Consider the following 16,895-nt stretch of genomic DNA (forward strand, 5'->3'; position numbering starts at 1 on the left):
ACTACAAAAAGATTTAAAGCAGTCAATATATTAGAATAAAGCTAAACATAATTCTAGCAAGTTTTACAATCAACTTTATACTCCTGCTATCAATTCCTGTTTCATATGGTAAACACCTGCAAAACATCCAAGTTCTGTCCTTCAATTTTCATTTCAAAAATCTTCTTTTCCACTAGAAAAAGAGAAGTGGAAACACAATGAAAACTATTGATGTAGACAGATCATAGGAAAAAGAATCTAAGTCTTCTCAAGCAGGAAAGATGCACACTGCTGCTGCAAGTCGCATGCCAACAGTTATTAGCACAAAATTGCCAAAACAAAGGCTGACTCTTAGCAGGGAGCTCCAGAAACTCCAAGCAATCTTGCAAGCCATCGTAAGCCACCTTACTGTGACCATGAGAATCAGCGATGAGGTCCATAACGGTGGGCTGTTCTTTGCTGGAGGCATTTGTAATTTGGATTCACCCAGATAGCTTGTGCATCTGACATAGCTCATAGTCCACACACTGATGTAGGAAAGTGGAACCTGGCATCTCACATCATTTTGGGGAGGATTTTTTTTTAATCTGGTACCTGCATGCATTAAGTCTTGAATGCATTTATCTAACAAGAGCATCCTCATGAATACATGTTTATACACAGGCAGAGAGTACCCAAGTACACCTGGGTATTTTACAGATCCTTCAGGCTGAAGTCAATTAAACCCACGTCTGACAGCCAGTTGGGCTTGCCACATACCCTAGAGCTTTCATGCTCATGGACTGGAGAAAAACGTGAACAAGTTCACAGCAACGATATTTATCATTAGCATTAATTTATTACTGATTTCTCATTATGAATCATTCTGCATTAAACTATGTGTGTGCCTGTACTGGATCCCAGAAAGAACCTAAATGGCTAATAAACCAGGGCCAGACACACACATCACTTCACACAACTTAAGTCACTGACTTAGTTTCTTTACCTAAGAATGATGCTTTCCTAAATAGAGCTAATAAGCAGGATGAATTTCTTCATGCAAAAGTGCCATCTATGGGGTAGATAATTTTTCAGTAATTATTCATGGATAAAAATGAGGCAAAAAAAAGTAACATTCAAGATCTTGTTCTCTTTCGTTTTTACCATCTCCCACATAACCTCCTTCTTTCATGCATGCAAGCTTCCTGTAAGGTGCAACAAAGAGCACAGGAATTTTAAGAATAATAGAAAATTGTGTTAGGATGAATAGAAATTTCAGGGAATTTATAATTTAATTGGCCAATATTAATGCACACATAAGGACCACACACTACTTCAAGAGCTTTCTAGATAGTTAAACAAAGAAGTATTCAACTTGAGGGTTTTGGGGTTTTGTCCTGGTTTTTTGTTTGTTTAAAGAATGCAGCTTACAGTTAAGTATTTAAAACCTCTTATTTCTAGCAGGGCTGCTAAAGGCTCTATTAAAGGGTCCCGAGTTTCCATGTAGTAAATATCTTCAAAGCCAACTTTAAATGATTAAGCCTCGTTCTTTAGGGGGCTATTGTTATATGTAAACAAGATAATAAAATCTAACTCCTGCTTAGACTAATTGTAAAAAAGAACATTTCTCAGCTCTGCTGTAATAAATTAGAAACACAGTATAAACAACAGTAGACAGCTTATGCCTGTATTTCTCCTAGGTTGGGAGCACAAGAGGAAAAAATGTACACCATAAAGAATTTAACATCATCCAGCAACTAAGTGCACCTCTTAAGAAAAGGTGCCCATTATTCAAGTTAAATGATGTTATGAAAAAGCCATCAGTGAAAACTGTTAAACAGACAAACTTTAAGCTCTTTGCAAGTCCTGCCTTTCTCTTCCTATTATGACACTAAAAATTTCAAGCTCACACTCTGAACAGCTGAGGTATAGCAACTTATCACAGAACAAGCAGTGGGCTGGCTGGTTTATCAGTACAAGATTGCCCACTTTCAGTAGTATGTTAGGACAGGAGTCTGATAACCTCAGGCAGTGATTAATATCCTATTTTCCATTGAGCTACCAACACTACATCAGCTCCCACACCACCTTGCATTACACAGCTGCCAGGGTCCACATCACACTCCCATCGCAGCCCCGCATCCTCCCCAGGTCACATGGAAAACCTATATGGCACAACTGTGCCTGAGAAGCACATAAAGAGAACAAACTCACTATCTGACAGAACTAGTCAGCTAATCAGCAACCAGTCAGCAAAATGCCTGGTATGGATGTAGCTATACCAACACAATTGAGCCACATGTGGCAGCAGCACTTCCTGTAGTACAGTCTTCCCTTTGTACACAAGGAGACATAATTATGGAAGTAAGTACACCATGAAAAAAGAACAAATGCACAAACCAGGAAAAAGCAGACTCTTAGTCAGCAATTACGGAAATACTGTCAGTTCATGTCACTTTGAGAACAGCGATAATGTAGGACACGACAGCAAGATGGGCTCTCACAGCAGAGCCGAGCTCAGCAGCGCCCAAGGACGTGCTGCCACACTTGCAGCATTTCTCCCCAACAAAGAGTGCAGGGTAAAGGGCCCAACCAGCCTCTACGCCTTACTGCTGTCTGCAGTGGGAGCCCCCAGCCAGCATGGCTAACCCCTTCCTGCAGCCAGTCACAGCAAAGGGAGAGGGCAGAGAAAAGTAAAGGGCACTGCTGCTGCTGCTCAAACCTAACTGCTCGAAGCCATCAGTTGAAGAGACCTAGATGTGCCATGCAGTGAAAGCCAGAGAACAGCAGATACCAAAATGAGATTGACGGACTTTTTTTCCTACAGGATTAGTCTAAGAAAGAAAACTAATGTTTCTTTTCCTCTTTTTAAGAAAAACTATGAAGCAGAGGCCATGCTGAAGCAAATTGCCCAGGGTGTGTCTTGGGAAAAGGAGGAGGAAAAAGAACAGCAGGGATGTTAACTGTCACAGAATTCAGGACCAAAGCTTTCAGTAGCACATTGCAAGTTGTGGTTTCTCTCTCATTATTGGGGCAGCAGCAATTATCCAGGAGCTGAACATGGGAAAAAAACAGCCACAAGACACCAACTGCTCCAAAACACAGTAACTCATTCAGCTAAGCTGCCTTCATCTGCAGGCATCATACTTTCAGATCGATAACCAGGATTAACCTACTGAAAACAAAGACAGTGTGGCAGTACTGATCATCATAGAAATAAAACATTCTGAGCAATATTTTAATTTTTAAATGCAAGTTAGCATGCAATACTTCCTGTGGCTCATCATATTGATGATGATATCATATATCGATATTATCAGTTGCTCCAAAATCCATGGGAACCACGAATAAGAAAGAAAAAACAACAACAAAAAGTACTGCCAAGTTGGAGATGTTCCTCGGCTACAGAACTGTCAGCTCAACACCAAAAACCAGCCACTGAATGATACTGGGAAACTGCAAAGAGGATCTCAGAGAAGTCAGCCAGAGGGTGGTGAAAAACCAGAAAATTTAGGTTAAGACACCAAACTCCGCTCTAGGGAACATTTACATAAGAAAACAAAAAAACAAAAATTACTTGGATAGCTTTATAACTGCTTTCCTTTTTTGTCCTTGTAAGCTGGACCCATCTTTACCAGAATAGATTAGAAGAGATATTGCTTCTGAAAGTAGAAGCAGTATTTTTGGAAGAAAATGTGCAGCACAATTTCTACCCTCTCTCAGCAATACCTTCCCAAAAAATGAAGAAAAACAAAGTGCAAGAAAAAAAAAGATTCCAAGAGTTAGAAAAACATTATTCATCTCTGCTGCAGAAAAATCCACACTGCACGAAATAGTATGGGCTTTGCTGCAGCATCTTTCAAAAGCAACATTCTTGCATATCGCTACCCAGGGCTCCAAGTGTTCATAAATCCAGGAGAACAGCATAGAACCTGCCTGCATACACTGCAGTGATATGTGTTTGGCACATGGCTCTGCCATTGCCGTACTGAGTCTGAGCTCTGAATATCAGCACAGAGGTGGCTGGTGATGGATGGCCACAGACAAAAAGAGTATCCATGTTTGGAACAGACCAAATTCTGTTATCACAGCACAGGGATGGATGCTGGCTAGGAATGGGCAACCAAAGGACCCCTATGTAATACCACTCATCACTACTCTGCTATAGAAATTACTTACACTGATAGAAATATTCATAAACTATATTTACTGCATTTCATATTTGTAATGCATTACTGGGTGAAGAAAAAGAAAAAAAATATAAAGAGATAATTTTAAAGTGGGACACTTTTTGTTCCTTGGCTTTACTTTCCAGCTGGGACTTATTGAAAAAAAAATATTTTGTTTCAAACAGTTGTTTTGCACTGCTACTTGGATTACCAAAGAGAACAAGCAAGTGATAAAAAGTGTAAAGCAAAGAAAAGCAATGATACCTTCTAAAGTAAGAGCTGAACCATTATGAACATAAAAACACAACATTTCCCCTTTCAATTTTGAACTGATGTTAAAAACAGGTTCTTCAGTACCCACAGGCATGTGATCACAATTTGGATTTGGGTATTGGGCATTTTCTGCATGGAGGGAAGGGAAGAAAAAAAGCACACCAGAACTTTTGGACAGTTGGCACAATAGGTCCAAATGGATATAGTATCCAAAGCATAGTATGAGCCTCTCTCTCCCTCCAAAAAAGCAAGTCAACATACCAACTAAACCTTAAATGAAATTGTCTGGAGAGGAAGAAGTATGGAACGCGTTTAAAGGGAACTTTATCAACTCTAAAAGCCAAATATTCAAGGAACAGTGCTTACTTTTGCATGTATATCGCACGAGGCACATAACCTAAACAAAAGCTCTCCAACCAATATGATTGGGGGAGGGGAGGAAGGGTGGAATTGAAAAGCTAAGTAGCCTGGAAAAGCTTGCATAGGAGTTGACTTTCATAATACATTTCTAAATCAGAAGCTCTTGTGAAAAGGAGCCAGGAAGTGACTGCAACAGTCACAGAATCAGTCCATTCCATTAAGATACAACTTGGGAGTTTTCACCCCTGCTCACATTCCTGCCCAGTGCAGGTCATCACAAAAATAATTAAGTTCAAATAGTTCAGAATCTGCTCTGTGCACAGTATAGATTATCATAGCAAAGGCTTAGAACATTAGTATGCCTTTGGTAGTGCTTCTGACAGCTAGGCAGGTTGAGAGGGTTTTCATACCTGATATTTCTATCAAAGCTAGACTGAGTCCAACTTCTTCATTGATGCTATCAACTTCAGGGAGTTCCTTTCAAGCAAGATTCATCAGACATACTGCCGTCTGCATCAAGGGGAAACAGGCTCCTTTCTAGCCAGATTAACCTGCTACTTTAAACTGCCACATTTAAAACTACATGCACACACACCCAAGAATATTTTACAGGGACCATGTTTGTGAGTGTGTATTCCAGGGCTCCTGCTGCCACTACTGATATAGAGCCCTTCTGAACAGTCATCTATTGTATTCCATACTGTGGTATATCTGCACTCCATGACCCAAAGGCTTCCTCAATCCACCATGTGCAGTACAGCTCTCATCCCTGTCTGTTGCTAACCACCAGTCCTGAATGTGACCAATAACACACAGTCCCAGGGAGCAGTACAAGCATTCCAGGGCCAGAACAGTTTATTCCTAGTTGTTTGTAATTGGCATGGTAGGATTTCTCAGTGCTTTGTTTCAGTAGAAAATTAAGCTAAAAATGCCAAATGTCTGCATAAAAGAAAGAAACTGAAGAAAACTGCAAAAAAAATTGACAGATGCTGAGTTACCTGAGTGGCCATTACATTCTCTTCTGTTGTTGCCCACAGGTCAAGCACATGAAATGCTACTTTGAATATATAAAGCTGTTCTGAGATTACTGGGGAAAAAATGTGCAGGAGGCAGCAGCTCGTTGGCTTAATATCCAGAGTATCAGTTAATTTTGAATCCACTGTTAAAGAATACATTTCTTCCAGCCATCTTGGCAGGAAGCATACAGCAACACATGAAGAGCTCACCTTGGTATTTTCAGACAAGGCTGTATTCTAAACAGGTCGGTACACACTACAGGCAAAAAGCCCCTTCCTTCCTAAAACCAGAAGTTGAGGGGTCTGTGCAGGCCCCTGGCAGTCATCTTCTGGCCGCTGGTACAGACACACTCACCTGATTCTTCATTTACTTCTCAACAGACCTGTACTGGTTAGGCTACTTCAGAACCACCATTTCTCACAGTGCTCCAACAAAGCCCTGATCATCATCAGCAAGTTAAAAGGTCAGACTGGAGAACCAGTCAATCTGCGTTACAGTGCATACTCAACAGGCAGGGCCAGGGAACATCATTAAGGACCTCCAGCGTAGCCACTACTACCCTGTCTTTATTTCTCTGGATCTGCAAAATGCCAGAAAACACAAAGAATATGTGCTTTACTTCCAGGTGCTACTTTATAGCAGAGTCCTTCAGCCTGTGACAGACCGCTGTGACCTTATAGACATAGAATTCCTGCCTTAAGAGGCACAATAACCCAGCATTTTTCAAGTCCACAGGACACAAAATCCACTTTGTTAGCAACAGGTACCAACACACCTAATGCAAGTTCCCAAATGAATTCAACCATGCTTCTGCAAACATTTTACTTTTCTTATAGCTACAAGGCTGCCCACCAATGCATCTCATGGCATAAAGCTGAAAATTTTAATCAGAAGTGACAGGAACATACAGACTTAGAGGTGAAAAAATGAATGGGAAGATAAATGGGTAAAGGTGAAAAAGAAAATGAGCTAGAAAAATAAAGTTTTTTTTCAGAAAAAAAAAGAATCTTGGACTCAAGTCTCATCACCATTTAGACACTTTCTTATAGAAGCTTCATTACAGTTACTGTAAGTGACACTGTCCAAAATCTCCAAATTTTTAGATGTGCCATACAAGTAGAAAGGTCAGATGTTTCCACCTCCCCTTAGCATTGGCAAGGTTATCATTACACTACCACTGCTGTAAAACAAATCCAGTCATCTACAATTGCACCACAGAGAAGATGGCTCTGCTGAAAACAGGGCAGGGCCCGTACCTGCTGGGGTGTGCCAAGCGAAACTCATCAGCATCACAGCATATGACTAAGCTTGTATTCAGGTACGTCACTACTCAACCACCAATGTGAAATTAAGGGTTTCTTCTTATCTCACCCCCAAATACACAGCAAAGTAAGTTATCTACACATTGAAAATGAAGTTTAAGAAACCTAATGGGAAAAAAGCCACCGCATCACAAGATGTCAACTTCTAATACAGGGTAATGACTTGGAAGACTCTATGCAAGTTTAAAATAGGTCAGGTGAAAAATAGTGAAAATTAGGATTCTATTTCTAAAAACAGAAAGGTGACTGCAGATCCACTTGACAGACTACTCATGTGAATACGGTCCTGTAAGATAACCAAAATTTAATGTAAATCTTGTCTTTTCTGCTTAATTCTAGTTATGAGGGGATAATATGTCTATTGTCAATACTGGTTTCTAATGACTAGGTCCAGAACCATTGAGTAGATTTTAAATTGACTATACCTGGCAGAAAAGAGAAAAGTTCTCTCCCTTCTCCCCAGGAGAGGGAAATAGTCTTTAAAAATCATGACGGAATTATCAGCCAAAAGAAGAAAACACTGCTTGCCTGCACTTCCCTCTTCAAAATTTAAAACAAATGAACAACAAAACAAAAAGCCCAGCACATTCATTTCAGCCCTGGTTCTGGCATAATATCCCCACAAGATACTGAACAACTGGATTAAAAGTAAGAGCTACTTCTGAGAAGATGTAATCTTTTTGTTAAAGAAACAGTCATTAAAAATAAACAAAACAAAGATTTCCCTCAGTTCTTCAAAAGCATCGAATGTACTGTACAATACCTGTTGACATCTAGCAAGAAAGTTAAAGTAGCAACGTCGGTTTGCTTACACTCTACTTTGTAGAGAGAATTACTGGAACTTCTCTCTCAAGAATATTTTCAATAAATTTTGCATGGGGCTAATGGGGCTACAGGTCAGTATGTTTTGCATATTGGTTACAGGGCAACCAGTTAGATGGTTAAGAAAGCCTTCCCGTTTTTTGCTTATCTGTATGTTACTGCAGCAGAGCCAATAAATATGGAAAGTAGTTACTCAAGCTCTCAATCTGTCATAGATCAATGCTTACTTCTTGTATGGAAATGCAAACCTGCTACACTATATACAGCATTCCTTTATTTACCCTAGAAATCAGTTAACTAAAAGTGATACCTAAATAATTATACAACTATTTTCCAGAAGACAATATTTGTAGTTATATTAGTTTGAGATTTCAAATGAGCCAGAACACCTTAAGCATGAATATCCTACTAAAGTCTTGGTCAGTCATGTCCTACTGAATGTTTTACTTCCCCAAAAACCCACTAAACCTACCTTTCAAAGAACAGGAGAGATTCATACTGATATTACTTTGTAAAGCTACCTGTTTTACCTGACTGTCTGAAGGATGCATACCAGCACTCCATTAGAAAAAGCTGAGTCAAGAAACTGTGAAACAGCGCTAAGTCACCTGTGTGCTTAGCTCTCAGGTTGAACCTTGGACTCCACTTACATAACATAGAAGTGTCTCACCTTGCTCTGAGATAGCTGTGTAATTCCTTTGGTTTTGTATTAATGCATAAAGAACACTGTAAATGGGAGACCACTACTTTGATTTCATAACTGAAACTGAAGATGCTTCTACACAAGTTACTAATAACATCAACTCATTCATTAAGTCTAGTAGTAGCTAAAGAAGCAGCTGTAAGCTTGTTCAGTGGTGTATATCTAAATGCATGCATAATTAAGGCATTAAAATATAACAAAACTTCTGTATATATCATGAAAAACTTTGTTAGACGCTCTATACACATGTATTCACAATTCCTTCCTCAGTAAAAAAGAATATGGAAAGAAAATAACCCCGCTCTTTGCATTTTTCCATAAGTTAAGTGTAAGCTAAAGACCCTGTGGGTCTCCTTCCTACCATAAACACAGAGAAGAAAATTTCCCATTGTGGAGTTTCAGCCCCAGACCAGGAGTAAACCTAGAAAGAAGCGCCTGCTCCAAGCAAAGGACCCATATCCACCATTACTGCCCACATCCAGGCCTGTGGCAAGCTCTTGGTGTACAACATGACTGCTTCGCATCTCCCAAAACTTTCCTCTAAGGACTGCCATCAGCCCCAGGACACCTTAACTCTGCATGGAAGGACAATGCTCTGAACTGCCTGCAGTCAGCATCCCCGAGTTTACCTCTCCTGGGACAGCAGTGCTCCTGCCGGAGCAAAGCCATCCCCCTCTGCATGCTACTCCATATTTATCTTCACAATTCAGATGCAAAACATTCATTAAAATTACACCACAAAAAATACAAAAGGCAATTCTTTTTTCCTCAGCATGCACCAAGGCAGGTAGTCCTAGTGAGTATTAACCTATTTGTCTGTCTACTTATCTAGGTATCAGTCACAAGTAAGATGCAGCTGACCTGCAGCACTGGCTGTCTTACTGTACGGTATGAAGCAGCTCAGCAGCATGTGTTGGAGAGTATTACATTACTCATCACCCCTCTGTCGCAGTTCAACTCAGATACCTACTCCCAAATATATACCAGATAGCCAGGACGAGACCCAGCACTTCATTAAATATTTGGCACATTGTCTAAAATTACCTTTGACACACAGGGTTATTTATACAACATGGCACACTGCATGCCTCTGTGACGAGATAGCTTCACATAATACTGCATGTCAAGAACGCAAGCAACAGATTTAAGCCAATCCCTGCTTCAAGACACTTTTACAAGGAAGCCCATCAGAAACTGAGTAATATCCGTTTTATGCACTGAAAAACGTATGCTATTCATTTCCAGGAAATAAAGTCAACCACCCTAATCCTTCTCCTCTCTCTCATATACCCCCACTGCAACAACAGAAAGACGTTTCTTTTGTCTTTAATAGTTTTGCTGTGAGAACTTAGTGAGTCCCAAATACAAGCCTTACTCTTCCTAATGCATTTGCTAGGACACCTAATGTTGACTTGGGGCAAGGCAGCGTTTCAAAGAGCAATTACGACAAGAGGTGTTTGGTTACATACACTGACTTCGGTTTTGAATATGCACAAATAGCTCATGTTTATGGAGCTTGTTTCCAAGCTTTAAATGTGCACATTTCTGATATTCATTCAACCACCTTCATGCTCTGAATACAAATACCATACAGAGGAGTGTCAGCCGTTATTTAAGACATCTACACATAAAAAAGGAAGGAACTTACATTTTGCATTCATCCTACAAAGCACAACCATGACATCTGACAAACATCTTCAAATATCATCTGAACTCCAGACTTCAATATTCTGCTGTTTCTACAGCTGTGCAATTATCTAAGCAATTTTCTGAAGTTATAGCAATACAGCACAGATGACAATCATAGGTATTCATAGCATTCAGTGTAAAGGGAAAGCCAAATACTGGGCTGAAGACTTTGAATTTGAATCTCAGAGAGAACCGAATCATTTGAATTATCCAAACCAAGATATCACCCTCCATCAGCAGGTCCTTTAGCCAAGCTAGGAGGGAAACAAGGCCTGGAGAAATAAGTTGCTCCCTCCTTTAAAACCTCTAACAGGTGGAACTCAGCAGAGATTCAAGTGTACAGGTGTATACTATGCTGGACTGACAGATGAAGTGAAGTGACAAGAACAAATATATTGTTAAAAATATCAGCACATACCATGAAGCCAAGTACAAGCACTTCCTGAAGAACAAGCCCTGAATTTTCTACTAATCAGTTCAGACTACAACTTAAAATTATTCCCCAGCTCAATACAGACTGACACAGCATGAAGAAAATTCGTAATGAAAAGCCTGATGATAATGAACGCATACAATAGATGACTCTTTACAAAAGGAAACTGATCTCACAAGAAAGCAGAAAACAAAAACTACTTACTGTCTTCTAAACTCCAGTAAATGTAATGTTTAATGAGAGAGTTTTCTCAGATAGAAAAAGTGTCAGCCGAGAATCCTGCAGTGTATCTTGAACTCCTCCCTTGCTTTTAGCAGCTGTCTTCAGAGTGTTTGTTTCTCTCAATCCACTGATGTACACAGGTGCAAAGGCCTAGGGCGCTGCACATCCCTAACAACTCTAACAGATGGGACTCACCTCAGCCAATAGCACAGATTATAGTTACTGCGACACACACTCAGCCAATTAGATGCAAATAAGAATTACATTATCTGTCAAACCCAACTCAGAGACCTGGGAGAAAGAGACATCTCCTGCTTCTGCTTTTGCTTTTTATTAATTTGTTGCTGGACATCTTCATATTTGATTTGCAGACAACAGAGTGGGAAAACACATCAATGATTTAAAAGTCTTTGGAGTTGACTATTCAGGTAATATTCAGGACAGCAAAATACGTTATCTAAACTAAATAGCATTTTGGTGTACTCAGTCTTTCAAAAGACACGGTATTAAAACAGTCTTCCCTCATTCAAATTTTATGGATACAAGAACTGAATTACAGTAAGACTATTTAAAGTTAGTTAAAAACATACCCACATATTCCCAACAGAAATTTCACATGGTTTTGGAAATTCTATTTTTATCCATGGCTACGTCAGTTACACAGAAAGATAAACTCTAACACCCCCCTAGGCATTACTGCAGTCTTCATGGGCAATAAGCTGTAAGCTTAAAAGGTCTAAGAAGGGTTTATTGTGGACTAAAGGATCCAAAGAACCTACTATTTAAGAAGCCAAAACTCCATAACACACATTTACAGTCATTTTAAAATCTAAACCGGGAGCATCCACTTGACTGAAAGTAGCAAGTAAAGAAACCTCTGGCTTTGTCCACACCAGTGCAGATACCAGAGACAAGAACAAAGAGTTAAATCTAGTTGACACATTCCCAACACACAATTTGATAAACCATCTGCCTAAAGAGTCCCAAGCGGCAAGCCTTTGGCCACCAATTAACAAAATGTAGCAAGGTGCTCACAAAGAGCCAGGCAGGTGAGGACTGAAGCCATAGGCTGTCTTCAGAATTGTTCCCCCCTCACAAGGTCCTACATCACAGCTCTAAGATGGAAAAAGCAACAAGAAACAAACATAAGCACAGGAAAGTCTGAACTTAACTGGAGTTTCATCCAGTAACTTTTTTGAAGTTACATTTCCTAGTTACATCTGAGTTACTGGGACACTGTGATTAACACAATTAGAAACTGAAGAGACAAGCAAGGACAGTAGCATCTATCAGAATTTGTGCTGTGGTAGCATCTGCCTCTTCTGACAAGAACCTGTGCTTTTTCACCATGCCCCTGCATTACACATGTTAGATTGCCCCCAAACATTTGGAGGGAAAAAGAAAAAAGCTTCCCAAATAAAACCAAAACTCACTGAACAGTCATCTGGAGCAGGAAATCGGCCTGATAGCACACACTTCTCAGACTTAAGCCTAACTCAGTTTTTCTCCTTTCATGGACCTAAGAGTATAAACATGACTAAAGATAATTTGGGGAAGTTTTCACTTGCAAGTATGCATAGATGAAAGAGTTATTCTTAGTCATCTTCTCCATGTCGAAAATAAACCCAGCCATTTCCAGAATGTGTCACAATACAATATTAACTGTGTATCTGCAATCACTGAATCAGTGGACACTTAATGGCCTTAATTTAGAATATTTCTATTTTCTGGAAGCAGTCTAGCCTCTGGTGCTGGAATACCCTGAACTACTAATACCACTTCTGAAGGAGTCAATCTGTCAGCATAAACACCTCTAAAACCAGTCCTAGTGACAAGCAAGCCAAACAGCATGCCCCCCCTCCTCCCCACCCTTGGCAGCCTGGCTGCCAGACACAGAGCAGAGGCTGCATTTTTCAAATTTATGGCAAGTACACAGGGACTCTTCAAACAAAAAGAGCTTGAAAAGGTAAAGCAAAACAATTTTCTCTCATACAAAGTGCATACTGTAAGTGTATATTTTACAAGTGCCTATGTATTATACATATATAAGCATGCCAGGCTGCCTGTACAGATACACAAAGCCATCCTCAGCCATCCTGTAACTTGCTGACTATGAACACAACATGAGAGCAAACTGAAAAAACAGAAGCACCACATAGGAAGGCAGACCTCAATTTCAGTCACCTGACATCAATTTCATTTCAAGGGAATCAAAACACACCACACTCCTAGGAAGTATGGTCTCTTCCAGTAGAAAGCCAGATTTCCTGCTGACACCAGGAGAATCCAACCCAGCTGAGGAACAGACACACGTTACCAAGGTCTCACAACAAATGTTACAGCCACGTGGAAGAGTCCCAGTGGGAAATACATAGCATTTGAGAGTTTTTGAGCCTTGAGTTTTCAAGATACTAATTATAGAATACCAGAGCAGTGAGACAGCTGGAGCAGATACAAGGTACGTGTTAAAAGAGGTGAAAGACTTGATTGCTAGCTGTTTTCTCAGTGAACATGCTTCACCTCTCATTTATGGCTTCCTGCACCCAAAAAGGACTCTTATCTCAACATTTTTCATGAGACACGGTCAACATAAAATTTTAATTCAGAATACCTAAGGAAGAAAGCAGAATCTTCTCAGATGATGCATACTTCTAGATTTGAGACAAAACTGAAGGAAATCAGAACTCTTCACAAGCAGCGTGACCACATCAGACATTTCATACTGCTCTGCATCTTCAGGTTAACAATAAGGCAACAAAGAACAAAGAAAGGAAATGCAAAATTGAGAACAGAGTATTTCTTTTTCTCTTTCTTCCTTTTTTTTTTTTTTTTTTTTAAACATTTACAAAGCCAGTGATGGATTTGCCCATATTTACAGGCAAGGCAGGAAAAGAGGAAAAGTCAGGCTGCTTGCTGCAGACCACAGGGGAAGAAGAATTTGAATGTGGCATCCTTCAGTTTTCTGTTGGAACTTCATGCCTCCGCTACACATTATAAGCTGTATCTACAGTTCCTTCTTCAAGTCGTATGAAGAAAACGGCAGTTGCCAATCTTAAGCAGCATTTTAAAAGCCTTCCCTATTAGGTATTAATTCAATATGTTTAAACTTAACATGAAGGGGTTAATACAAGTTTTGCTGAAAGGCAAAATAGAAGGAAATGCACAAGTGAACGTGCTGATACCTGGCAAGTCAGCCCAGTCACAGAACAGCCTCCCAGCACACAGCCTTGCAGGAACCAAGATTTAGGGAAAGAACTGAAAATTTCTAAATCAAAGCTTGAGCTGAAAAAACATCATTACACCAGTACTACAAGTAGGTGTGCCCACCTCACAGCAGCTGATTTAAAGAATACTGATGTCCCTCGGCAATTGTTGCTGGTCATCCCAACACTGCACTGCTGCCACTGCAGACTGCTATCTGCCCCAGGGGGAGGCAGCAGTGATAAGGAGGAGGTGGGGTGAGATTCAAGTCAGGAGAGTAAATCTGCTAATTACTGCTCTGGGCAGCAAGTAAGAAGATACAAGATGCAAGGATAAAAACAGCACTTGTTTTAAAGACAACTTCTTTCAAGCAGAGAATGGTAAAATTACTGTTCATGTTTCCAGTTGATAAAGAAGTGAAACATGACAAAAAACAAGACTGAACATAAGACTTGGTCTGAGTAAGACTTGAATCAACCATGTGTTGAGTGTTAAGTGAGTCAGTGTAATTTTAATTCTCAAAATGTTTACTGGCCTTATAATAGGCAGAGAAAAAAAAAAAGAGCGAGTTTCCATATGACCTGTCTTCCAGAAAGAATAAAACCTGTTGTATTCAGTGAAAAAAACAAGTATTTCAAAGTCATCAGACATGGGCAAGCATGTATTTGAAGTGCTCATGTATAAGATAAGAGACATGAATGCCATTTGGTCATTGGATAATCTGTTTTCCACCCATGTAATATATTTAGCAACCAGTATAGAATGGCAAAATGAAGGAAGCAAGATGCCCTCTCTTCTCCCTGATGAAGTACTTCATGAACATCAATTACATGTTAATATCCCTGGGAGGCAAGTGTGACAAGTCTTATTAAGCCGTTTTAAAGATTAGGACACTGAGTCATAGTGCCAGATTAAGAACTTCCTCAAAACCAACAGCAGAGTCAGAGGGGGGGCAGCTACACCCCAGCGGGGCCTAGGCAGCATGAAGCCACACTGCTACTCTGCCTTGTTACAAGAGTTGGAGTTTCTGAGGCACGCGCGCGCACACACACACACACAGCAAGAAAGAAAAAAAAACCCCACACTCATATGCAGTTTCCTGGCTATGCTAGCACACCTCAATTCTGACCTGCAGGGACCATCTTTAGATGCAATAATGCAGTTTGGTTTCCATGCTCAGATCACGTTTTGGCTGAAAGCACCAAAAATGTTGCCAATTGTAAACGGTTTTTCAAGTCAGCAGAGCCCTTCAGATCCCTTCCCGATAAGCTAGTTAGGAGGGAACCGAAAACTTTTTGATACTGGATCAACCATTACGCCTGGGGCAAGTAAACCAGCAATCAGGAGTCACCAAGCCAACTTACGGCCAGCTACGTGAATTCAAATCATTCGCTGAATTTACACATTCAAAATGAAGCAAGGAACACAAGACAATTACTATCGTAGATTAAGGCATACTTCAAAGCACAGACGAAGACTAAGCAGATGCCATATTCAATTAACTCAGAAGGTGCGCAGGGAGGACTGTTGTTACGCTCATTAGCACACTCACTAGGACACGTCCAAACCAACAGCCCACTTCAGCGCCGCAACACGTTTGGAAAGCATTTTCCTGCCTTAATCGCGGGATACTTACGAAACAACACTGGTTTTCCTTCTGCGTCTCCCTCCGACCGAGGGCGAGAGCCCCAGAGCTGCCCCGCCTGGCACCGCGCTCATCCGCCCAAGAAGCCGATCGGCACCCGCCCGCACCCAGGCACAGCACAGCACGGCACAGCCCCAGGACCTGCCACCCACCACGGGACGACCCAGCCCCTCCGCACCTGCTCCGCCCGCAGCGTGACCCTACCGCTGGTGGAGACACCACTCCGCATGCTGCCCGTCGCGGCACGGCTCGTCCCGGCTCGGCTGGGGCTGGGGCGGGGCGGGGCGGGACCGGGGCGGGCGGAGGCGGGCCGGTAGCCCCAACCCCGTGCGAACCGCCGGGCGTCCCGCGCCTCCAGCAAGGTGCACGGCCCCGCCGCGCGCAGCGGGAGCTTTTGCCGCGCCCCCTCGTGGCTCCCCGGGCCCGGGACGTTCGGGCGCCCACCTGCGGGCCCGGGTTGGGATTCGCGTGCAGCCCGAGGGGTCTTTCTCCTTCCCACACCACGTGCGGACCGTCGTGAAGGCGACACCTGTAAACTGGGGAAGTGGGAGGCCGTCGCTGCGTCCGGCGGAGCGTGAAATGGGGAACTCGGAAATGATTTTCCTTTGTTTAGACTCGGTATTTGAGGAAGCTGAAGGCTTGTCATGTATCAGAAAGGTTTAACCTATGAGTACATGGAAAACTACTAGAAAAAAAGGTCAGAATAGAGCTAACTACTTGTGCTACACTTGCTTGACTTTGATCAACACAACCATCTTGCTAATGTGGAAGTGAGGTTTCACAAAAAAGAAAGAATACAGAAATGAGTAGGAATTACTTGATGTGCTGCAGCAAGGAGAGGAAATGCTCTGCAGGCAAAGCACGTATCTAAAAGTTTGATGAAAAAACTCAGCAGACCGTACAGTTCCTTGTAGGTAACTGACAGCATTTGTAAGTGCTTTGACATGTGCCACACAGCCACCTACCCTGAGTGACCTGGGAGGTGCCTGCAGGAGCAGGACACTTGGCTCTCATGATAGGAGCTATCTGACCTATTCACATTTGCTTGCCCTGAGCCAAGCGTGAAACTGCCTGGGAAAAC

The 16,895-nt window shown here is 41.5% G+C and overlaps 1 protein-coding gene across 1 annotated transcript in view; it reads right to left on the bottom strand.

Moving 5' to 3' along the window:
- Positions 1 to 16,291, bottom strand: part of MICAL2 (microtubule associated monooxygenase, calponin and LIM domain containing 2) — a 122,383-nt gene extending 106,092 nt beyond the window's left edge. The window contains exon 1 of the mRNA XM_085224101.1: positions 15,993 to 16,291. The gene's annotated coding sequence lies outside the window, so the exon portion shown is untranslated. The remainder of the gene's footprint in view (positions 1 to 15,992) is intronic.
- Positions 16,292 to 16,895: the final 604 nt, after the last annotated feature.

Source organism: Meleagris gallopavo, chromosome 5 (assembly GCF_905368555.1).
Source record: "Meleagris gallopavo chromosome 5, MGAL_WU_HG_1.1, whole genome shotgun sequence".
Taxonomy (NCBI): Eukaryota; Metazoa; Chordata; class Aves; order Galliformes; family Phasianidae; genus Meleagris; species Meleagris gallopavo.